Genomic DNA, 26,264 nt, shown 5'->3' with positions numbered 1-26,264 from the left:
AAATATGAAGAATGAAGAGACTAAAAAGAAGAAGAAGAACAATAATGAAGATTCTAAGCCAGGAAGAGAGGGGACAAGAGTGGACAATGCAGAATGGAAGCAGAGGACTGGATGGAGAGTGGAACAAATGGAAGCATGGGCCAGATAGGGAGCTCGTGGACCAGTGAGAGCATGGAGAAGGGTGGACAGGGGACTGGATGGAGCATGGACAAGATCAATGGAGCATGGACTACAGAGATGGCTCATGGGCCTCACAGATGGAGCGTGAATCAGACAGATGAAGCATGAACCAGGTAAATGAAGCGTGAACCAAGTAAATGGCTCGTGGACCAGAGAGATGGAGCATGAACCAGACACATGACTCATGGACCAGACAGATGAAGCATGAACCAGATCCATGGCTCATGGACCAGATAAGTGGAGCACATTCTGAAAGGAGCCTAGTAAACAAAAGAGCATCCTTGTGAACGGAGAGCCAAAACCGTGCCAATAATGGGGCTGAGGAGCTGGCTGGGGGTAGATCATTAAGACAACTATAACAACGGCTAAAGAAAGGTAACAGATTTTATTCTCAATCCAAGGGGAAGTCCTTATTGTCTAATAGAGTGCCTGAGTTCCATGTTTTCATAGGTATCTCTTCCTGATGTGGAAAAGAGAGTATTGTTGGTGGCGAGAATGGGGGTAGAGAGAAAGAGTATAGGAGTCCAAAAATGGGGGAATGGCATGTTTGGGAACAGTTAGGAAGAAGGGCATGAGAAACTGGTCGTGTCTCAGCTGCGGGTGAGGAGCTGAGAGCAATAAGAAAGTGTCCAGAAGGGACCCTGCGGGTGCCTGGCAGGGAAGCCAGGAGCTGGTGGCACCACTGTCTGAGCTGACGCCGGGAATGCTGGGGGAGGGACAGGAGTTGAGTTTGAGTGCTGGTGAGAGATCCTGTGGCAATGCCAGGTCCCCAGTGACTTTAAGGAAAGTTCCCCAGCACAGTGGCAGGGTCGAAAGCCAAATACAAGTGAAATACGAAGAAGTCGCCTGGAGGGCGGTAGCCAGCAGGAGGAGATGGGTCCCCGAGATTTTTCAGATTAAAGGGACTACAGCGTGGTGAGAGGCTCAGCAGGCTCCAGGTCAGGAAGAGGCTCTCTGACATGCAGCCAAAGTGGCGATGAAGACGCCTGAGCGTCAGAGCATGGAGCCAAGTGGAGGTGGTGGTGGGCCGCTGGGCTAGCGCAGGCTGTCGCCTCCTCTGGTCATTGGGGAAGGACACCCCAGGGCGAATGGTGGGAGGCTGGGGGAGTTATTCTGGTGGCTTTTATTTGCTCTGTGTCCATGACTGAGGAGAAAGTTGCTCATGTCTCCCCTTGGTACCAGAATGCATCTGGGCAAGAAGGGGTCACGCCCGCCTCTCCGGGTGCCCCGGTCACCAGGACCAGACAGTCTACAAAGTAGTGAGGAATGAAAGAAAGGACAACTCTGAACAAATTGTCCTTGTCCTCCCGGATAAAGTGGCATGGGTCCCCAATAGCTTCCTGGATGTCTAGAGAGGTGGGCAAACCCACCTTCCCCACCCAGGCTCCCAGCGCTCGGACACCCAGCCTGGGCCGAACAGCTGCTAACCTCAGACGGCTGCCAGCCGGTGGCTCTTCTCACTTCCTCAGGCCCCGGTCATTCCTCACTGCCTCTCCTGTCCATCGGCCCAGCCATTCTCTCAACAGCACGCTAACTCACCGCCTGGCTCTGCGCTCTCCTCCATCCCAAGTTCACACCTTCGTGCACTCATTTACGCCCAGCTCCTCATCCCTGCACTGACTTGCCCACATGTCCTCTCAGACACGCAGCCAGGAACACGTTTGCTGGCCTCTGCCCTGTGCGGAGGGCAATGCGGCCCTGGCTCAGTGTCCCTGTCTCCCAGGAGCTCACAGTCTAGTAGGAGAAAGACGGACATTCAACCCACGTGTTGATAGGAGGATGTGGAAGTGTACAAAGTGGTAGGATTCCAGGCTTACAATCTATAGTCCAGAAACAGTAAGGAGTTCTGGCTCCTGCAGAGGGGGCCAGACCAGAAAAAACCAAGACAGGCAATTCCCGGAGGCGGGGCAGGGGGGGGAGGTAAGTACAGGAGTTGGTGATAAAACCCATTCACACCTTATCATTTGGAAGGGTGCACACAGGGGGGATGGGCAGAAACAGATACATACTCAGCTTAATAATTACACATAGGGCAAAGTCAAGAGAATACTGGTGTGTTTTTTTTAGCATTAAGAGATATAGATGTTTGATTTTCAAAAAAAAAAAAAAAAAGAAAGAAAGAAAGAAACCAAACACCTAAAATGTAAGCCCTAACATTAGAAGCTGCTTGTGTACTTTCTGAAATCCCCAGGTTAAATTTTTTAAAAAGAGAAATGTAGTCTATATAATAAAAGATAGCAGGAAAGGGAAAAGTTTAAAAACAAGCATTAAGTGCAATTTTTAAGTCCATACAAGAGAATCAAGAAAGAAATGTAAATGGGTTACACATTCCTAAAAAGGGAATTTTTCAAGTCAACAGCCTCAAATCTAAACTATAGATTGTTTATTTGAGACACACCTTAAATAAATGAATTCCAAAAATTCAAATAGAAGGCATGGGCACAGATAAAAGGGAAGACCTCAATTTTCATGCATGTGACGTTCAGGCAACCACACGCTCATGCACAGACATGTCAAAAACCACGGAATTTACACACCAGCTGACTGCCAGCAATCGACTCCCTACTGATGGCATCCCGGTTCTGCACATATAGCAATTGGTTCAATTTTCTGAGTGCAATTGCTTAAATATCTCATTGCAGAGGCTTTCATAGGGTATTCTGAGGGGGGCTTGCCCCTACCACAGTGATGGCGAACCTATGACATGCGTGGCAGAGGTGACACGCGAACTCATTTTTTTGGTTGATTTTTCTTTGTTAAATGGCATTTAAATATATAAAATAAATATCAAAATATAAGTCTTTGTTTTACTATGGTTGCAAATATCAAAAAATTTCTATATGTGACACGGCACCAGAGTTAAGTGAGGGTTTTTCAAAATGCTGACACGCCGAGCTCAAAAGGTTCGCCATCACTGTCCTACCCCCATGTCTCTGGCAAAATGATGCCCACAGCTTGAGGTCACTGCCCAGCTCTAAATAGGGCAGCCTGGATTTGATCTCCTTTATTGGACTTCTGGGTAATATTTGGTCTGAATAAAGGGCTTGGCGGCATTGAAACCCCAGTATTTAATTAAATTTTGCTCATATTATTTTATAAAAATAAGTGGAAAATGGAAAAATAAAATTACTGATATCTGTGGGAAGACCATAGATCTCATATATACTTTAAAAATTAAGACAAAGATGGGAGTCATTTGGTGAACCCATTGTGGCCAATCTTTAGCCTTGATAATCGAACTTAAGGCAGTCAACTACGTGTTTGGACAGAAGAAAATGCTAGAAACTGTCTGCAACTGTGCAGAACAGTGAGCTCTCGCGGAGCAGGCTCCTTCGGAACATGCAAGTGTCTGTTTCAGCTTTCAAACAACACTCTGTCTTGAAAACAGGCTTCCAGAAACATTTACATGAGAAAGTCAATTTACCCAACTCAGATACACAAATGAGGATAAAGCAGAGGCAGGTGAACAATTTCAAGTACCCAAGAGAAAATCATTAAGCAGACCGATGGAAATCACCTCTCAGAGTCGAAAGGTACAACCACAAGGATATAACAGTCAGAAACATTTACATGAGGAATAAAACAACATCCCAAAGTGGGGGAAACAGATAAAAACAGTTTCCAAAGCCCTTTCAATAGTAAAGACATTGAATAGGCAAAAAGTAAATGACAATCGTAGAGGCAAGTCACATCATATTTCACAGAAAATAAGAAACAAAGAAAAGATGCATAAGGCATGATTATTAGATTACACTGTCCATGAAGCTCTAACCGATATGATAAAACAAAAGATAGATAAATTTTATAAACTACTAGAATGAGATTAAAATTATGATTATTTATAGAATTCTTAATTCTTTACTAAGAAAATCCAAAAGAATAAACTGTAAACCTAGTAAAACTAATTGTCTTCACATCAAAATCAGTACCCTATAAACAAGATGTACACCTTATTTTAAAGGCCCATGAAACATTTACAAAATTGACTGTATAAGGCACAAAGACATTAATAAATTCCCCAGAGTAGAATTTTTATGTCCACATCCTCAACCCACAATGAAATATAACCACAATTCAATAAAAAGGTATAAGCAACAACACACAACCCAAATAAATTAGCAATTAATTTCAAATAAGCTCTAACTTTTGCACATTTAATTCAGGTAATCATTTCTTCTAAGAAAAATAAGAAATGAAACGCATAATTACAAATATTTTAAAATATTAAAAAGACTAATACTAAAACTTTTGATATGCAGTCAAAATTGCATCCAGAGGCAAATTCATACCATGAAATGTTTTCATTATTAAAGAAGAATAACATAAGAGATATATAGACCAATCCATAAAACAAGCTTAAGGACAGCAGAAAGAAGTAACCAAAAGGCAGATATTGTTGAATTTGAACACATACACAAAAACAGTTGAATTGATAAATTATTCCAAGAACTGATTCTATGAAAAACTTCTAAAATAGACACTATTCTAGCTCATCAAATAAAAAAAGAGATAAAGTACACATACACAAAATTAAGAATTGAAAATATTATATAATCATAGAAATAGATTACAATGTGTTATAAAAGTAATATTTAAAACTCTACGCTAAGAATTTTTATATCACAGAAAAAGTAATTATTTCCTACGATTATTATTAGGTTAAAAAAGTCATTGGGCAGTTACTGTGCCAGACATAGTGCAAGTTACTTTATCTCTGTAACCCTCACAGTGGCCCTAGTAACTACAGACTCTCATTTTACCATTTAACAAACGAGAAAACTAAGAATTAGGAGGAAGACATTGTTTTCCTGAGGTCACATGGAAAATGACAGAGCACAAATATGAACCCAAATTGTCTGCACATTTAATTTCAAATGTCTGCACATTTAAACACTGAACTATATTAGAAAAAGAATAAAAAATTCTAAAGATGTAGAAAATATAACGAACCCAAGAAATACAGAAGAAATAGGAAACATCTCAAAGAATTATCTCAGGAAAGTTATATGAGTGAATTATTTCAAGCCTTCATGGAATAGATAATTTAAGTGATGTATACATGGTACAGAATATAGAAAAAGATGGAATATTTCCTAATTCATTTTACAAAGCCAGCATAACTTTGACAGCAAAATCAACAAAAGACAAATTGGAAAAGTCCTACATGAAACAACAGCAGAGCAAATCCAGTCATCTATTAAAAGAGCAATATGCCCCAAACAGGTAGATTAATCCAAAAAATGTTTCAAAGTTATGAAACATCATTATAACTCATTGCATCAAGTCAACAGAGAAAAACAACATAAGTATCTCCATAGATATCAAAAAACCATTTCATAATATTCTACATTCATTCCTGATTTTAGTCACATATTAAGTAGAAATAAATACTTCAATAGCATTATGAAAAATGTATAGCCTAAATTTATTTACCATATTTAATAGTCAACCAGAATCAAGATAAAAATTTCTATTATCAACAATTCAATGTTTTAGAAGATCTAGCCAATACTATAAGACAAGAAAAAGAAATAAAAAGAGAAAAAATGCTGAAAAAGGCAAAATTTGCATTATATAGAAATGAATGGTTCTTTACCTAGAAATTCCAAAACGTTCAACTAAAATCTTGTAGACCAAATGAGAGAAATCAGTGAGACAGCCAATAACAATAAATATATAATCTCTTCCCAACACACCAGTAATAAGCAGTTAGGAAATATAAGAAAAAGGAATAATACAAGCAATACTTAATTCCTTGAAATAAGTTAATGACAAGTGATAAATTTATAAAATCTGACAAAATGTGAATATATACATTAAACTGCAGATAATCATGCACAGCCCAAGTATCAAAAATATCAATTCTCTGTATTTTACAATTTTATGAAATTTCACAGAAAAGTTCTAACAATTTTTTTAACTCTACAATATCACTAAAATTCATCTGGAAGTATCAACAAGTGAGACTAATCAAGATAAACTTGAAAAATAAGAATTAAGGAAGACTATTGCTACCAAATAATAACACACATTATAACAACACCACATATTGAAACAAAGCAACACTGGTGTAAGAATAGGCAGATTAATGGAATAACAGAAAGCCACAACAAGAAAGAAAAACTATGAAAATATCCAGCATGTGGTAAATGTGGAAATGGGACATATACTTATTTCTCACAATAATTAAATTAATGGATTGAAGATGCAACTATAAAAGATGAAATCATGGAAAAACTAGAAAAAATAAAGTGATTATATGAGCTCAGGAAGGGAAAGGTCTTTCTAAACAAGAAGAAACTATTAAGAAATTTTTGTGATAGATTTTTTTACAACATAAAATTTTTAAGTTAAAAATTTCATGAAGAAAAAAACATTGGTAATACATGATAGAAAAATAGTTACTATTCTAATTTTGAAAGGTTTTATAAAATAAAAATGAAAGATGAACACACCAAGAGAGAAAAATGGATAACTTCCAGCTTAATATGGTGAATGGAATATAGATGTTCACCTGCCCCTGGCACCCCTTGAAACTGCTAAATGAGTGTGAAGAGACTTTCATTTTGAGCATAAGTACACAGAGACAAAGGCAGAAAGATAGGAGTTGTAACTGACTCGAAGCTAGGAATCCTAAACTGGCTCTGAGGAAAACAGAAATAAAGCCCAGTACATTCTAGGAACCCACAGAAGTCTCAGGAATTGAGAGCACCAGGTACCCCAGTGTGGGAGGAAAACGGGCCTAAATGATATGAGTTGGCTGAACACCTGTTTGAGAAGGCAGCTCCCCAAATCCTCACTCGCTGTGCAGAAGTCTTCCTTACCCCTGAGAGAAGACTAAAAATGTGTTACATGGAGACAATAAAGTGGAGATAACTAGAACAGAGACCTATCTATTTCATCTATATTTATATCAAGTTGAGAAAAGCATATAACATGGAGGTTAGAAATACACACAATATGAGAATATTAGAGAACTAGTCAAAGAAATCCAATACTCGAGCAATGTAAGTTCTAGAAAAAGAAATCAGATGGGAGGTCATTATTGAAGGAATCGTTCAAGAAAATTTTCCATAACTGAAGGACACAAGATTTCAGATCAAAAGGACCTGGCAAAATAGATGACTGTAGCTCCACATCAAGTCACATACAAATGAAATTTAAAACACTAGAAGACAATGAGAAAATCCTTTAAGTATCAGGAAGGAAGGGGGAGGACCACATAAAAGGGATAATCCCAAAGGCTTCAGACTTCTCAACAATGCTAGAAGTCAGAAGACAATTATTTATGCTTTCAAAAATCTGAGGGGAGAAAAAATGACCAACTAGAATTCAATACCCAGACAAACTATCAATGTCAGTGAGAACTAGACATTTGCCTTTTCACATGTGAAAGGTCTCCAAAAGTTTATCTCCCATGAATCCTTTTACACTTTGCTAGAGTGTGCACTGCAGCAAAACAGGGGAATAAACCAAAGAGAGAGGATAACACAGGGTTTATGACATCAGGGAATTCAACCAAGGAGAAAGGATCAAGGGAATCCCTAGGAAGAAAATGAGGGAAGAGCCCAAGATACGGGCAGGAAGACCAAAGATCAACCAATCCAGAACAGAGCAGGCAAGAGGTGCCAGGAAGAGATTTGTTTAAATGATAAAGCATGAAAAAACAAACAAAACACTAATGTGTTTGAATATATTGATAAGCTTAGGATAAATTTGCGATGTTCATTAAAATCCAATCAAAGAAAAAAGTAAATAAAAGAAAGAAAAAAAAAACAAATAAAAAAAGACACGGCAATTATCAACTCCAGAAGAAACAAAAAGTTTGAAGAAGAGATAAAGCATCATATATTGCATTGTTCCATTGTCAAGAGTGTTTACAATGTTATGATCATGTAAAGACTGAATACTGATCAAACCAAAACTGAAGTAAACATCTTTGAGCGGAGGTGTGCTTAACGGGTATGTGGTGAACCCAAGGGCATTTGTGAGTGAAAGTCATACCTTCTGTGGGTAAAGAGTCAAGATAATGCCTACACACCCTCCTCCCCCCCCCCCCAAAAAAATGAAGAATAAAAGTAAGAATATTACTTAGAAATATGGATAGAAATGTTAAGAGAATTCATTTAAAAAGCAAAACTGTTGCGCTGTGGAGCAGGATATTGAAAAGAGTTGGGAGGCTGGAGGACTGAGGCTTCTAACACAACCTTGCAGAACCATGTGACTCGAAATGATACACATGCGTGACTTCACCTAAAATAAACTAAATGAAAAATGCAAAGGACCTGAACTGGCCATTCAGATACTACAAAGAACCAATGAAGATATGGGGGGATATGCTCTTATCAAAGGTAATTAAAGAACTGGAAATAAAGAGAATGAAAGACCATGTTCTGACAAAATAGCCAATGTTAAAAACCTCCATAATTAGCAGAGAAGCAGGCACTTCTTAAGCTAATTCTGAGAATGTCAGTTGGTACAAAGTTTGAGAAGGTCAATCTGGCCACGAGAAGCTCATGCCTCTTGAGGCGGTCATTTCACTTTTAAAAGGAACCGAGGAAACAAGTCAGGGATGCGTGAGGATGAAGGAACACGGCTGCTCACCCCAACGTGCTCTAGCCAACTTTGAGACTTATCTAAATATCTGATGCGAGTGAACCAATTAAACCAATTATCTAAATATCTGATGCGAGTGAACCAATTAAACCAATTATGATACAGTCATTTGCTGAGACACTATGTAACCATAAAGACAAAACAAAAAAACAAACAGGAACTTACTTAATGGCATGGGAAAACATTCAGAGTTGGGTGAAAAAGTTGAGATGACAGTGATGATCCCCAATTAAAAATATACATACATACATATGCGTACGTACACACACACACACACACACACACACACATGAAACGGATGGAGCAAGCACAGGACGAGAGGCGGGTCCCACAATGTGGGCAGTGGTCATCTTTGAATGGTGGGACCAGCTTATTCTTTTTAGCATTTTACAAGTTTTTATAAGACAGACGCATTTTTTTATTTCCTTTGTAATGAGAAAAAATGTTATTTTTTAGAATTACGTTCAAGATGTTTCAGTTATTGGCTGAGAGTCCTTTATGGGAAATCTCGCATGGCTGCCACTGACTGCATCTCCGTGACAGTTCACAGAATGCAGTGACCTGCATCCTTTTGAGGACACTCGCTTGGGGCAGGAGTGTGACGGTAACCCCGAGCCCGATTCAAGCGGCCAAAAAGGACTCTTTTTGGTCAGCTGGGAAGTGAACTCGGCCCCACCGCCTGGATGAGACCTGAGACCAGACGGACAGTTGTCTGGGGTCGAGGGTCGAGCCCCTGCTGACCTCACCTCTTGGCTCACCCTCTCCCTAGAAGGACCTTGGATAACTTTGAGCAGCTTGGCAACTGGCCCTGCAGTACACTTACAGAGGCATCTGCCAGGACTGGCCCAGCCTCCCCTGCCCTGCCCCAGGTGGGTGTGCACCTGCTGGGGCCATTGAGGCCCTCACATTGGCTCCATCCCACCCATGTGATCACCTACGGTCTTCACATGACCTGGACCAGTGGTTCCCAACCTTTATTTGGCCACGCCCCACCTAGCATCTCTAGAATCCTAATCCCACCCACCCTCCGTGACATATAATTCTTATTATTCAAAAAGTGAACTCAGGTGGAGGAACCCTAAAAGGCCACTAACTTGGTCTAAACAAGCTTCCAAAGAACATGGCATCCATGAAAGAGAAAAATAAAAGAACAAAAGGACAGCTGAAGTACTGAGGAAGAAATCGCTAAGAAATTGTTGAAAAACAATAATAATGAAGTGATATGAAGAAATAGCAAATAAAGTTTTGAAACATTTAATAGAGAACTGAAATGCATCAATGTCACAATATATACTTATATACTGTATATGAGGCCCCTAGAACCATAAGAAATGCAAAAAATTCACTGTTAATAACTCATTCTCGAACTGCTCCCCTTAAAAATCAAATTGCCCCCCTGCGGGCCTGTGCCCCAAGTTGGAACCACTGACCTAGACTGTCTGGCCCTTTCCCAAAGGCATGTATGCTTCCTAGAGTGTCAGCAGGAGACGCAGAACTCACCGGGGAAGCGAGGGCTCCATCGTCAGAGGCGTCCTCTCAGCGGGGCTTGTGCTCAGGCAGCCACACCTCCAGGATCTTTGCAGACGACCTTCGAGACAAGAAGGCCGTGTCACAAAACCCAACTGTCTGACCCACAGGGCACCGGGAGCATGTAACCACTCCTGGGTGGGGGACTCAGCACCGGGGACAGGATACTCAAAATTCCAGGGGAAGAGGACAGAGATGGTATTGAACACGGGTGTTCTGTACGGAGAAGACCTTGAGCAGCTCCAGTGGGGCTGGGGTGTCAGGGAGACCCTCCCAGAGTGACAGAGCCGATAGGAGGCGTGAACTGGGGAATTAGCAGACACTCAGGATGAAGCAAGGAGCAGGGAGCAGGTGTCGGGTCTAGCCCAGGACTCTGGGAGATAGTAAAGAGCATAGAATAGGGGGCGGGGGGTGGCTATGCAGTTGGCTGAGCAGATCAAGGCTCTCAGATTTCCACTCACTGAGTCCTGCTATTGTTACTCTTATTGCCTGCAACCCCAGGTACACATAGAATTTGGTCAAATTGTTTCGTGACACCAGACATCGCTGTTCCACGGAGGTTCTTTTGTATTTTGGTCTTTATTCAACATTTTAAGGATTAAACGCCCATTCATAAACCAGCTCCAACGCACAGCTGAAACACTAACTGGAACTTGCCCACCCTGGGCTGGGTGGTCCTGCAGCTCCCTGTCAGCCCTGCCGTGTGCGGCTGAGACCCACCGTGGCCACACCCCTGATCTGGATTTGAGAGTTGAGCTTCACCACACCCTGTTCCCATCCATACCGTCCCAGCCATGCCTGGGAGCTCTGCTCGTTGAAGAAATGGCTGGTCTGAAGGACAGACAGACAGCCCAGCACCCACAGGAAGCTCTCCCCAAGGTCATGAAAGCAGGAGATTGGGAGCAAGTGGAAAGGGGCAAGCTCAGGCAGGCCGAGGGCGCCTGCACCCAGGGCCCTGGTGGCCAAGCCAGAAGCGAGGCTCTGAGCTCTGTGGCCGGAGGAGCCTGGGGAGGGCACTGGGCATGGAGTCAGGGCTGCCCGAGCCAGACTGTGGCCCTGAGGGGACCAGGAGCATGGCCCTGCCTTCTCAAGGCTTGTTTCCTTGTTTCCTCAATGAGGGCTCGATGTCACCCATCTCCAACTTGGTGACAATGGCCATAATGTAGTTACTATTCTTCCTCCTCGTGCCTGGGACAAAGCCCCAGTCCCATTTAGTGCTCAGACACCTGTCCCATCGTCTGCAGGACCAACTCAGGCTCCTCTGGCTCTGGGAAGGTCTGAGGCCTGAGCCGAAAGCTTGAGAGAAGAGCTAATGAGGGTGACCGTGACCGAGCTCACTCCAGCTTCATCAGAGAAGCAACCAAACCGTGGAATACTTCCTGCGAACTGCCCGCCCGCTCAGTGACAGCGGACGCTTGTTTTTAATCTTCCTTCCCTTCCCTTCTCTGAGAGGAGGCCCAGCGACCTCGCAAACCAGGCTTGGCTCTGGCCAGTGGCCACGGGGTTTCCAATTTTGAAACGGGCCTTTTGCAAAATGTTCAGTTTCAAGCCCTAGTCCAACTGCCCACATCCTGTCCAAACTTCCTGGGGGAGTGAGATTTATTTAAGGAAGGAATAAAATCCCCATGCCTGTGCCATGGACTGCAAACACGCTCCGTCCCAGGCAATTTCAAGGATTAAGGTTACATATTTTTTTTTTTTAAATATATTTCATTGATTTTCTACAGAGAGAAAGGGAGAGAGATAGACAGTCAGAAACATCGATGAGAGAGAAACACCGATCAGCTGCCTCCCACACATCTCCCACCGGGGACGTGCCTGCAACCCAGGCACATGCCCTTGACCGGAATCGAACCTGGGACCCTTCAGTCCGCAGGCCGACGCTCCATCCACTGAGCCAAACCGGTCTTGGCAGGTTACATATTTCTTAATGAGCTGCAGGCGGAGGCACCGTGGAGTTGGCAGGGTCGGGAGGACAGGCCTCGGTAGGGAGGGGATGCTTCTCCTCAGCACCAGGGACCCTGTTCGGTGCCAGGATGACAACCGCACAGTCATTCTTTCGTGCATCCACTCCGTCATCCAACCAGCATTCTGACGGATCCATCAGCCGTCAGAGCGCTAAATGGGACTGGGACTGTGCCCCCAACATTGAGAAGGAAGACTAATACCTACATTATGGCTACTGTCACCGAGTTGGGGATCCACTAGCAGAGGTTCCACACTGGACAGTAGGGGCTCTGAGGCCCCCAAGACTGAGTATCCACACTCAGGGAGCTCAAAGTCTGATTGCAAAGGTAGATACCTAAATAGGTCATGATCGAGCAACAGAAGTTTCTTAATGGAGGTCAAGTTTGCAACCGTGTATCCATTCTAAGAGTGGGGTCATTCATCCCTCCAGCTAGAGGATGAGCTTGTGCAAAGGCCCAGACACACAGACACACAGAGACTTGGGGAAGCGGCTGCTGGCTGGTACAAAAGGCCAGGGAGCGTGTGGTGGGAGGTGTGGCTAGAGGCCAGACCATGAAGATCCTTGAGTGGGAAACCAAGGGACTCAGACTTCAGCCTGGAGTTTCCAGAACTCACAAGAGGGCTCTAAAGAGCACGGGACTCATCCTCATGCCTTCTAGAAAGATGACAATGACTAGAGTGAGAACAGACTAGAGCAGGGACAAAGACCAACAGGAAGACTGACGTGAGCCCACAGTGACCCTGGCCCACTGGAGAGATGCTAAAGGGGCGGGACTGGAGTCAGAGGTGCGCTGTGGACACTACAGCAATGTTAGCAGTGGGAGGGCTCCTGGGGCTGCCACTGGAAGAGGCTCAGAGTGAATATGGGAGATGGCGAGAGAAGAAAGGGCCGATGCAATGCATAGCCATCCTTCCCTAAGTTTGTGAGTTGGAGGCACATCTAAGTGCAACACTTGAAGGTGGACATGGCAGAGCAAAGCTGGACACTAACAGCTTCCTTGACAAGCTGGTGTTGGAGAGAAACCCAGCAGCTGGCTCCTCCCAAGCCAGGCAGCTGCAGAAACCCCCAAATCTGCTCATCTCTCTCCTCCAAGGGTGTCCCCACTGACCTGACCGAGGAGCCTACGCCATGTAAGGGCCTTATCATGTGCTCTTGTTAGGCAAACTCAATTCTCACAACCATTCCGCTGGAGGGCGTCAGTGTCCCCATCTAATGCATGACGCTGAGGCCGGGTCCCAGGATGCTCCCCATGTAACCCAAAGTCCCACAACTAGAACCAGGAGGCAGGGAGCGAGCCCACTCACTGGCATAAAAACAACACTGGGTTATTTTCAATCTCTTGTCTTGGCAGGCGCACAGGCAGCTTTCGGGAAGACCCAGGGCTCCCATTCCACCATGCCAAGCCAATGTTGCCCAAGGACGGGCCACCATCCAGGGCAGTCAGAACTGCCAGTATCCTGCCTCACTGTCTGGCGCTGGACTCCAGGGAGAATCTGAACGTGGATGGGAGATACCGGCCATCTGATACGAAACGCGCTTCCCCACAGAACGGCTCTCAGGCCGCCTGAGAAGGGTTATCCTGGTTCCACAAAAGCACATGTATTTTTAATGATTCATTCATTCATTCGGTAATAATTTACTGGCACCTGCTATGCTCAGAGCTGGGAAGGCACCGGGGACACGGAGAAAAATTTGACCCCGTTTCTGGCTCTCAGGGCACATCAGCTCAGTGATGACATTAAACAAATGTTCATGATGGAGTAAGGCTGGTGATATGGGTGAGGTAACTACAGTGTGCTGTGAGGTTGGGGTGGGGCTAACTCTGGAGTGGACAGGGAAGGAGGCCCATGGTGAGGTCATTCACTAGTTGCCTCACACATGGATCACAGACTCATCCTCTCATTTATTGATTAATTTGCATATTCACAGAGCAGTTAATTTATTCTTGGATTACACACTCATTGACTCATTCACTAATTCATTCTTTTATTCTTTCACTCTAATATAGTCATTCCTCTGTCCATTTGCTGATTCATTCCCTCATTAGTTCGTTTCATTCATTGACTTACTCATTAGTTAAATTATTCAACTTTTTCCTCTTTCATTGATTTATTCATTTATTCGTTCACTCATTTTCTGAGTTATTAATCAAGTCATTTGGTTATTCATTGACTCATTCACTGATTGACTCATTCACTGATTGACTCACTGGTTCATTTATTCCCTCATTACTAATTAATTTTCACTTATCCATCAGTTCATTAACTCATTCAGAGATTCACTTACTTATTCACTCATTCATTTGTACACTCATCTTTCACTTACGAGTCATTGACCTACTTTATTCAATCACTCATTCCCTTTTTGAAAATTTTACTTACAGGTCCATTCACTAATTCATCACGTATGTATGCACTTATTAATTTAGTTATTCAACTCACTGCCAATTCATTCACCCATTGGTGGGCTCCTTCGTATTTTCATTCATTTTTCCATCCTTTGTTGACACAAAGACTCATTCTTTCACTAACTCACTGCTTCATTCATTCTTTATTTCAATCACTGTTTATTCAGCTACTCATTCTATTAATATTTATTACAGTTCTCCCTTTGGGGGTCGAATGACCCTTTCACAGGGGTCGCCTAAGACCATCGGAAAACACATATATAATTACATATTGTTTTTGTGATTAATCACTATGCTATAATTATGTTCAATTTGTAACAATGAAAATACATCCTGCATATCAGATATGTACATTACGATTCATAACAGTAGCAAAATTACAGTTATGAAGTAGCAACAAAAATAATTTTATGGTTGGGGGTCACCACCACATGAACTGTATTAAAGGGTCGTGGCATTAGGAAGGTTGAGAACCACTGGTTTATTAAATGCGATATACATGCGAGGCACAATGGGCATATGAGTGTGGTTCCTGACTTCATGGAATTTAGAGCCTTGTGAGCTTGTTACTGGCTCAGGCATCATCTCTTCTATAAAGTGCCTGGTACTTAAGCTGAAGGCCCACTTCTGTGCTTTTTTAATGATGTAATGGAAACCTATGAACTAACCACTCAAACCAAGAACTTTGTTACTTACATAGCATGGTATTCTCTTTCCCCAGAGGGATAAGGCGAAGATCTTCATGACTGCAGAATAATTTAATTAGCTGTGGTGCTTCCATCCTATGGGATGTCAAAAGAATGCTGATAAATAAAAAGGCCTAGACTGGGGTTTTAATATGGCAAACATGAAAGAAATTAATCATAAACAATGATTTATGTCACAATCTTATCTCTGGCTCATGAATAGACTGCCATTGTATTAAACTATTTAGTTATCCATTTAATAATATAACAAACACCCTTCAATAAGCCACCCAACTTGAGATCTCTGTCCCTCACCCACTGAACTAAGAGGAGCCCAAATGTTTTACTTAATAAAAAGGTTCATCATCTGCGTGGAACTGGTTAAATCATAAACATTATTCCTTTGTCCCTCTGAGCTACTAGTAGCTATGAACTTATTTATTCACCACAATGATAAAAGCAAGATCTTTCCAAACACTCAGTACAATAGCACTGAGTAACAGTAACGCATGTGCAATTGCTGCTCATTACCAACTACTGGTATGTCACTTCACTGTGGAATTTAGTGGGCACAACAGCTCTAGTTATATAACAAAACTTGTCACTGGCCTTCTTTAATTTAAATAGTGCTTAATCTTTAATTTTATAAATACTTTATATGCAGTAATAAAATAAACAACCAGTAGACCAAAGACATCCCAGAATTCATATATCTGTCTACATGTGCTGCATTCTGAAATTTAAAGAAACATGAATCCCAGATCCTCAATGATAGATTGGTCCTGGCACTTGTTCATTACATATGCTACAGTTGAACTGGTGTGGCGGGGATTTTATTCAATTCTATTTGTTAAACCCTTCATGTATCAGTTCACTGTAATAATTATCCATGAACTACAAAAGCACAAGAATGGGATAACTGAATATTCCTATCAACTGTCTATGGGATCACATATAAAGGAGCAATAGACTAGATTTCTTTTTGTGTCAGATCTCAGACATCCAGACACATGTTATTCATCATCCTTGACATGCACCGCCAGGCGTTACCAATGGTCCAAGCACATGAATCACTGTCTTCATTTATTCTTTGTCTATTGATTTATTCATTAATTGACAACTTACTGAGATATATACATGAATCAGAAACTCAGAATAAGAGCCCTGACACCCTTAATGTTTATAAAATCATTTCCCATAGACACTAGATTATGTTTCTTGAATGGATGTTTTACGAAACATATCAGTGTTTCAAATATGGCTGCCTCAATGTAACCATTCCTATTAAACCCCATGTTCATTATGGGCCATGTGTAGTCTTCTTTGATTATATTGTCTACTTATTAATAATGCATTAACCAATCCAACCCTCCCAACCAAGACAAGAACTACAACTATTATTCATGCTGGAAGTGCATGCTCCTAAGATGACCATTGAGTTGGAGGCCATGGCAGAATGTTAAAATCAGTACAGTAGTGCCCTTTCATTTACTCAGTAATTTAACATTTCTTAATTTATGGTACTATTTGGGTATTTTCTCTTAAGACACATGTTGAATTTGCAATTGATCCAAAACAAGGCACTGATTATTACTTATCAATAGCTCTGTAATCCTTAGCCAAAGGGGTAACACACTTGGTCCCCTTATTATCCATTCCAAATTATATTAATTTCTTTCTTACCACATGTTTTGATAACTGGATTATGCCTCACTCTCTCCATCATTATTTGATATTGACTCTTTTATAATAACATAATCATAATCCATGAACCATAAAATTAGAAGAACAAGAATCTTAAATATCTCTAACATCTATCTATAGGATTTTTTCCAACATGACACTAGACGAGATTTGTATTGTGTTGGACCTCAGAGTTCCAGACACATAGCAGCCATCATCCATGACTCCTAGGCCACCAGTGGTCACCTCTGATCCAGACATGGTCCTCAGTTTTTAAATTCATGTCTACATGAATTTGTTAATTAATCAGGTCACCAATAATAATAAAATATATACCTAAAGTCACAAACTTGAGAGTAAGATACATACATAAAACTTCTGTTATAGAAGTATTACTCATGGCGATAAATCTCTTTCATTACTCGACTTCCATGTTGCATTTAGGGATTAATCAAAGCAATGCTTCCTATGAACCCCATATTTATGACTGGGCCAGGGCTGTCCTTCAATAATTACATTTCACAATTTTAAAATAATACAATGAATATTTTTTTTAAAAAAACATAAAACAATGACACCAAGACAAGAACTGTGACTATTACTCACCTTGGTCTCCATGCTCATAATGCACAGATATAATTATGGAGCTCGCGATGCTTAAATCAGCTCGAGTGCGTCCAGACTGCGGGGTACAGAGCAGAGGACATGATTTTTAAAAGAGTGAGACTTTGTCTGCACTGGTCTGTGCACCCCACCTTCCATTCAGTCAGTCATTCAGGGAGGTAGTGATTTGGGTTAACATTTTATCTTCTTGGAAGTAAATAAACAGTATCATTCTCGCCGCTGACACAGAGCATGGACTATTATTTCACACTGTCTGTAGTATCCTCAGCCAAAGAGAAAACGCCCTTTAACCAGTTACTTCCTCAATAATATCAGAGTATTCAATATGTCGGAGCATTTCCTGCCCAATCACATACTTTCACAATTGGACAAAGCTTTGCTCCATTCATCTTTATTTATTTATATATTCCTCGATGGATTCTTTTATTTACCCAATTATAATAATGGAATAAAAATACACAAAGATCAACAATTTAATAAAGCATCTTTGTGTATTCCTGACATCTGTCAATAAATCCCCCTCAAACAAAACAGAGCGAATGATTTTTTTTTAAATTGAGACGATATCCTTTATGGTCCTGCTTTCTGCATTTCATTTATTCAGTCATGTAGGTAATTATTATATTTTCATAATGTATATATTTTTTCTCTTAACAAAAGGACAACAGACAACACTATGGCGGTTACCAAAGGGAAGAGGATATGGAGGTAATAAAAGGTAAAGGGGGTCAAATATATGGTGACAGAAGTTTTGACTGTGGATGGGCGGCACAGAATGCAATATACAGATGATGTATCATAGAATTGTATACTTGAAACCTATATAATTTTATTGACCAATGTCACCCCAATAAATTTAATTTTTAAATAAGGACACACTCAAACTTGGAACTGACCCAGAACAATAAAACTGACTTTTATTCATCACTGTCTATTTATCAGTGTTATTTAAACAAAGAAGTAAAACTTTCAACTCATTGATGTCTTAATGGGCATCAATTATTATTAATATTTTTTGCCTCATCACATACGTTCTTAGTTGGACAATAATTAACCCTTTTCCTTTTCTTTCTTTATTTTTATTTGTTTAATCGTCCAATCATTGATCTGTTAGTAATAATAAATCTAAATCTAGGAATCCAGAATAAGAACAGGCTCTTCATATATTTCTGTTGATAGGATTCTTTACAGAGGGAATACACTAATTATATTTTGTGTTAAACCTCAGTATTCCAGATTGATCTTATTCGTCATTCATAACTCATGAGCCAGTCGTCATCAGTGGTCCATGTGAGGCCACCGTTTCTTCCTAAATTTGTATCAATTAAATCATTAATTCATTGACAATAATAAAATACACATGATTCACAGAAATGCAAGAACAAAATCCCTGAATAACCCTAAAATCTATTTATAGAAATCTTTCCCAATACAGTATATCTTTTGCATTAAGCAACTTTAATGTTGAACATTATCAATTAATCAGCATAATGTGTCATATTATATTACTCAATGGGCCATAGATAACATTTTGTTATATTTAATACCTTTTAATAATAGTGGGAATTTGATTAAGGTTATTACCTTAAACAAATGACCAAAACCAAGACAAGAACTTCGATGACTACTCACCTTGTCTCTCGGGAAAACAGAAGTGACACCTTATTTTGATCATGGAAGAAAGCTTAAGTCAGCTGGGTGCTGTGTTTCTACAGAGTATCAAGCAGAACCGATGATAAAAAGATTGAGACATTGTCTCCATTGATCTATAATTTCCATAATTATTTTGGTATTTATTCATTTATGGTAAAATTTATTTTTATCTTTATAAAATAAACTTCCCATATTTATCACTGAGTTAGAGTTGCCTTCTTAAATATCTTTTGCACTTTCTAATGAATAATTTAAAAAAACACATTGAAACCAAGAAAAAAACTTGAACTATTACCCACATTAATCTCTGTCCTCCTACTAGAGGCAACTCGAAAGCTGGTGACCATGGATAATGCATAAATCAGCTCAAGAGTGTCTGAGGAGGACAGGGCAGAGCAGATAAAAAATAAAATTAAACTAACTGTCATTGATACTTGCTTTCCACACATTTCATTAACTCAGTATTTAGGTATGTATTAATTTTTATTACTATACATTTTTTTATCTTAAGAAAAGTAAAAACACAATCTTGAGATTGACCCAGAATAATAAAATAGACTTCCTTATCAGTATCTATATAATCCTTAGTCACTAAGGTGACCGATTGAGCCATTAATTTCTTAATAGGAATCAATGTTTTCAATGGCATTATTACCTTTTTCCTCACTACAAAACCTTCATAATTGAACAATATTTCACCTCATTCTTTATGTTTATTTATATTTAATATTTTTATCACTATTCCATTAATAAATACACATCTAACTCTGTGAAATCAATACACTAATATGATCTCTATATTCCTGACATCTCTCTATAGAAACCATTTCAACAGAAGAAACAGACTATGTTCTAGATCTCAGAGTCTCAGACATGTATTTTCATTGTCATGACTCTTACACCACCAAGAATCATTATTGATCCATGACTTGGTCTATTTTTCATCATCTGTTACTACATTTGTATCGATAAAATGATTAATTCATTCATAATAATAAAATAATTCATGGATTACAAAATCTTAAGAATGAGATCATTTTGCAGAATCATTTCCCACATAGACTATACTTAATTCATTAATAGATCCCAATCTTGCACATTATCAATTAATCAACATAAAGTTTCATGTCATAACAATGAGACATGGCTAACTTTTTATGAATTGAATGCCTTTAAATGATACTGTAAATATCCTTACACAAATGGCCCACGCCATGATAACCATGATAACAACATGACCGCTCGGTGCCTTGACCGCCTCTCAGACACAGAGGGACCATGACAGACAGCAGAAACTGAAATCAGTTCCAGGGCCCATTCGGGAGACAAGTAGCCAAAGAAACATGATAAAAATGTTGAGACTTTCTCTCCGTGGATTCAGAGCTTCCACTATTTATTTGCATAGTTATTTAAGCATTTATTAATGTATGGTCATATTTATTTATTTTTCACTCAATAAATCAAATGTCAAAGTTGAAACTGACTCTATCGGTAACCAACTGCTATTTATCACTGTTTTTCATACTTACTCAAGGACATATACACTGGGTGGTATTATTTTCCATCCCACTATATAGTTTTAACAATGATGAGGGTTTCACCCTATTCATATGTAATGACTATATATTTGTTTGTTTACGTTGCCATTTCTAATGAAATTTTTAAATATTGATGTATACAAAGACCAAGAGCATGATCCTTTCGATACCTATCCTCTCCCTATAGGATCACCTCAGATGGGGGGAAAGGACTCCTACGCACACTAATCATCACCATTTATCTAGGGTTGAGCCTCATTGTCTTCATTCATGTCTACACATTTTTATTGAATAAATCATCAATTTACTACGAATAATAAAATAAATACCTTAAGGAGTCACAAAAACTTGAAACAAGAGTCTTATATATCTCTAACATGTGTCTTTAAATTACTTTCCATAAACAATATATATGTTTCATTAATGACCTCAAAGGTTAATTAATTTCCTACAAAGGTTAACATAATACTTCGTATTAGCAACCTTATTCTTTTTTAGCATGTTTGGCAATCAGAGATCTTATTTCAGACTTTTTAATAATGTGGTGAAAACCTTTTTTAAAAAAACAACAAAACCAAGAAAAGAACTATGGTACTCACATTGCGCTCCATGATTTTAATGCATAGATTCAGCCTCAAAGCTTATGATCATGGTAGCATGCTTAAATCACCCACATGCAATGATTTTAAGGAGTACAAGAGAAAACAATAATTTATAAAGTTGAGATATTAATTCATTAATTCTAGAATGTCACCTTTTTATTAGGCAGCCATTTAGTCAGTAAGTAATGAATTGAGATAATGTATAAGTAAATGAACAATATCAACGTTGCAATGGACAGATAATATGAATATTGACTATTACTTATCAATAACTATATCATACTTAGTCAAAGAATAACACTTTGTACCTATATACTAATAGATATTTGTTTCCAATACATTTATTAATAGCTTTTTATCTAAACACATATTTTTAAAATTGGACAAAGTTTCACCATCTTCATATTTATATTTATAGGGTATCCCCCCAAAAATGTATACACGTACTTTGAATAATTATAAAGGCAGTGTTTTTAAAAATATGTACAATTTTCAAAATTGAGCTATCAGCTATTAAAGTGTGTATACATTTTGGGGGGACACCCTGTATTAATTTATTTATTATATCTTTGAATGCACCCTTCCCTCTGAGATTCATCAGTCTGTTCCATCTTTCCATGTCACTAGTTCTATTTTACTGGTCAGTTTACTTTGCTCATTAGATTTCACATATAAGTGATTTCCTGTGGTATTGTCTTTCTCTGATTCACTTATTTTGCTTAGCATAATAATCTCCAGGTCACTCCATGCCATCTCGAAGGGTAATAGATCCTTCCTTTCTACAGCTGCATAGCATTCCATTGTGTAAATGTACCATGGGTTATTTATCCACTCATCTACTGGTGGGCACTGGGCTGTTTCCAGATCTCAGCTATTGTAAATAACACTGCTATGCACATAGGGGTGCACATATTCTTTAATTACATTTAATATGTAGAATAATACAGTGAATACCATAAAACAAGCCATTCAATCTAAAATATTAATATTACTTACATGGGTCTCCATGCTCCTACAACATAGATGCACCCAGAACATTCAGAACCAAGGAAGATGCCTAAGTCAGGTCGCGTGCGTCCATTCTGAGACATAAAGAGCAAAGCAGAGGATAATAAAATGAGGCATGCTTTGCAGGAAAAGAAAGACCGCACTGCTTCTGAGGTGGACCTCAGCGTCTCAGACATGCATTATTTGTCATGGTGACTCATATCGCCGGCGGGTATCATCATTGATCCAGAAGACCATGTTGTCTTCATTCATTTCTATGTTGTTTATTGATTAATTCATGAATTCACTAATTATAACTTAAAAACCAAGAAGGCCTTAGAATGTAACTAGACATTCTTAGAATTTAACTGGAATCATTCTCACAACAAGATATCATTGTTGATTATCGTTTTGCACATATGAATTAATCAAAAAACTATTAATGTTGCAATTATTCACAACAAATACCAGAAAAGACAAGAACTTTCATTATTACTCACATTGGTCTCCATGCTCCAAAAACAGAGATGCAATCCTACGGCTCATGGTGAAGGAAGAACCCCTAAAGCAGGTAGAATTTGTCCATTCTAAGGGATAAAAGGCTGAACAGATGATAAAAAAAAAGTGAGAAAATCTCCCCATATGAAAATCTCCCCATTGATTGTTGCTCTTCACCTTTGAGTTCGAAAGGCACTTAGGCAGTCACTAATTTGGTATAAATTCTTTTCTCTCTTAAGAAAACAAACAATGTTGATCTTGCCACTGACCCAGAATCTGAACACTATCTGTGAATCATACTATTCAAGTCATCCTTAGCCATACAGGTAGCAGTCATGTACCATTTACTTCTAATTAAACTTCAGGGTTTTCATAATGTATCAATAGTAATTTCTGGCGTAATAACGTATTTTTACAATAAGATGTTATAAAATGTCACGACATCCATCTTTACTTATAATTTGTTTACAGATTCTCTCATTTCTCCAATTATAATAGGATGTAAATGTATGAACACTTAGACCAAACTAGGTTTCTTTTATGATAGACCTCAGAGTTGCAGACATGTAGTCATCTCTGTGACTCGTTCGCCACCAGTCGTCATCACTGATCCTATTGGAACCCATTTTCTTCCTTTGTAATTGTTTATTGATTAAATCATTAATTCACTAATACTAATATCTAAACACTATGACTCACCCAAACCCAAGAAGAGTTATTACACCCCTAACCTGTACATACATTATTTTCATATCAGTGTCCCTCTTTGATGAATTATCCTGCTCTTCATACATGGATTAATCAATATAATGGCTCATATATCTCATATTTATCACTGAAATACATTCCATCTTTATTTATATTTTATAATTTTTAATACTGCAGTGAATTACCTTATAAAAAACACTTAACAAAGAAAATGACACTGACTATGATCACATTAAACTCCATCCTCCTATTATGTAGAGGCAGGCAGGAAGACGCTGAAGCAGTCCTAAATATCCCTCGATATTTAATGTAAGACCTAATGGACATTGATCCCTGCTGACCACGTTTCATAGACTCAGGGTTTAGATATTTCTTCTTTTATCTTAATGTATATACTGGGTGTCCCAAAAAACGTATGCATACTTTAACAGCTGATAGCTCAATTTTGAAAATGAAATGCATTTTAATAAACACTGCCTTTATAAATTCTTCAAAGTGTGTGTACACTTTTTTGGGGACACCCTGTATATTTATCCTAACATGATGAAAAACTCATTCTTGACACTGACCCAGAACAATATAATAGATTCATACTAATCAATGTCTATATGATTCTTAACCAAAGATGAAATTCACAGCTACATTGTTTTCTTAATTAATATGTCCTTTCAATTTTGATAATATCCTTTGCCTGACCACATACATTCATGGTTATGTATTTCTTCATCCTAATTCTTTAAATAGTTAACTATTTGTTTAATATTTCTATCAGTCTATTAATAAAATATCTACTGGTATTTCAATGAAATCAGTACAAATACATAACCTGTGTATTGGTTTGTATTGATCCTGACATCTATCTATCAGAGTTCCAGACACATATTCATCATATATGACTCAGATGCCACCAGTAGTCATCATTGATCTAATTAAGCACTAATTATAATTTTAAAACTTGATGATTCACAAAACCAAGAAGGCAATGATATCTCTATTATGTATCTAGAATTATTCTCATATCAATATACCTCCTTCATTAATAATCCCAAATTTCATTGGAGCATTAATCAATATGCTATTTCCTGTTAATTCAATATTTATCAATGGATGACAGTTGGATTAATTTGATTCCCTATGGCACTTTTTAGAAATATACTAAATACCGTCAAAAAAATCATTAAAACCCAGATAGGAACTTTGACTATTTATTACTCACGTTGCTCTCTGTGCTGCTCACATGGAGATGGTAGCATGGAGCTGCCCCCATGGAATGAGACTTAATTAGCTCGAATGGTCCATTCTGAGAGATTATAAGCACAGTCGCACAAAAGAAAATTAAAGTATTACATAGGTATTTAAAATTTCTTTGTATATATTATCTTCCCTTAACAAAAGGAACCATCTCTAACTTGAGACTAACCCAAAACAACAGATTCACTCAATTATTTTCTTTTTTCTTAAATTTATTGGGGTGACATTGGTTAATAAGTTGATGTAAGTTTCAAGTGTCAATTCTATGATACATCATCTATATATTGTACTGTATGCCCACCACCCAAAGTAAAATCATCTTCCTTCCCCATATATTTGACCCCCTTTACCATTTACTACCCTCCCAACCCATCCCCCTGTCTATGAGTTTTTGTTTGTTTTTCTTGTTTGTTGATTTACTTTCAGTATTTCTTAATGAACACAATGTTTTAATTTTTAAAATATTATTTCTTTACTTACCACATATGTTCAAAGTCGCACAATGCTTCACCCTTTTTTCTTTAGCTATTATTCACATTTCTTTACTGGTTCTATAGATCCATTAATAATAATAAGTATAAATCTATGAAGCCAAAATAAGAACATGATCTTTGTATATTCTTAACATCTATCTACAGTATCGAATATAACAGAGAGAATACACTAGGCATTGTGTTGGACCTGAGTTTCAGACACATATTTTCAAATTGTTATCACTATCATGGTCCATCAGAAGTCCACTTTTTCTTCATTCATTTCTATTTTTGTGTTGATTAATTCATTAATTCACTGATAATAAAAATATATGATTCACAAAAACTTAACAACAAGATACTTAAATATCCTTAATTTCTACCTGAAGAACCATTATCAACTTAGGTTTATGTCATTCATTAATCAATCTCAATGTTACATGTTATTAATTAATCAAGATAATGTTTTCTATTAGATTTATTATTGGGCAATAGGTTCCTTTCTGATAATATTACTCTTGGTAATACTGTAAATATCCTTAAACAATGGCCCAAACCAAAACAAGACCTTAGCCTTTTACTCACTTTAGTATCTTTCCTAGATAAAGGCAACATAGCAATCTTGATCATGGCGCAGCAGACAAAACTAACTTGATCACCGCCTTTGAAAAGTACCAAGCAGAGAGTTGATAAAAACATTGGGACTTTCTCTTCATTGATTCATAGTTTTCACCAATTATTTAAACAGTCATTTAGGCATTTATTAATTTATGATAATACTTATTTTTATTTTTAACTTAATAAACTTTAAACCTACAACTGACTCAGGAAATAACTGACTCTTACATTTCATTGTTTTTAT

The 26,264-nt window shown here is 38.6% G+C and overlaps 2 non-coding genes and 5 pseudogenes across 2 annotated transcripts; all 7 read right to left on the bottom strand.

Moving 5' to 3' along the window:
• Positions 1–16,372: 16,372 nt before the first annotated feature.
• Positions 16,373–16,445, bottom strand: LOC139001045 (small nucleolar RNA SNORD113/SNORD114 family; annotated as a pseudogene).
• Positions 16,446–17,249: 804 nt separating this feature from the next.
• Positions 17,250–17,324, bottom strand: LOC139000789 (small nucleolar RNA SNORD113/SNORD114 family; annotated as a pseudogene).
• A 1,585-nt stretch (positions 17,325–18,909) lies between these two features.
• LOC139001004 (small nucleolar RNA SNORD113/SNORD114 family) lies at positions 18,910–18,981 on the bottom strand. The gene has a single exon (XR_011469796.1). It is a non-coding gene; the product is annotated as a small nucleolar RNA SNORD113/SNORD114 family (small nucleolar RNA).
• Positions 18,982–20,197: 1,216 nt separating this feature from the next.
• Positions 20,198–20,270, bottom strand: LOC139000949 (small nucleolar RNA SNORD113/SNORD114 family; annotated as a pseudogene).
• A 2,376-nt stretch (positions 20,271–22,646) lies between these two features.
• Positions 22,647–22,721, bottom strand: LOC139001073 (small nucleolar RNA SNORD113/SNORD114 family; annotated as a pseudogene).
• A 792-nt stretch (positions 22,722–23,513) lies between these two features.
• Positions 23,514–23,584, bottom strand: LOC139000909 (small nucleolar RNA SNORD113/SNORD114 family). Its single transcript, XR_011469740.1, has one exon. It is a non-coding gene; the product is annotated as a small nucleolar RNA SNORD113/SNORD114 family (small nucleolar RNA).
• A 936-nt stretch (positions 23,585–24,520) lies between these two features.
• On the bottom strand, positions 24,521–24,606 carry LOC139000837 (small nucleolar RNA SNORD113/SNORD114 family; annotated as a pseudogene).
• Positions 24,607–26,264: the final 1,658 nt, after the last annotated feature.

This window comes from Myotis yumanensis, unplaced genomic scaffold (assembly GCF_028538775.1).
Source record: "Myotis yumanensis isolate MYYU_CA2020_CCGP unplaced genomic scaffold, mMyoYum1.0.hap1 SCAF_1, whole genome shotgun sequence".
NCBI lineage: Eukaryota > Metazoa > Chordata > Mammalia > Chiroptera > Vespertilionidae > Myotis > Myotis yumanensis.
Note: the sequence above shows the minus strand (reverse complement) of the source record. Positions and strands in the feature narration are given on the sequence as shown.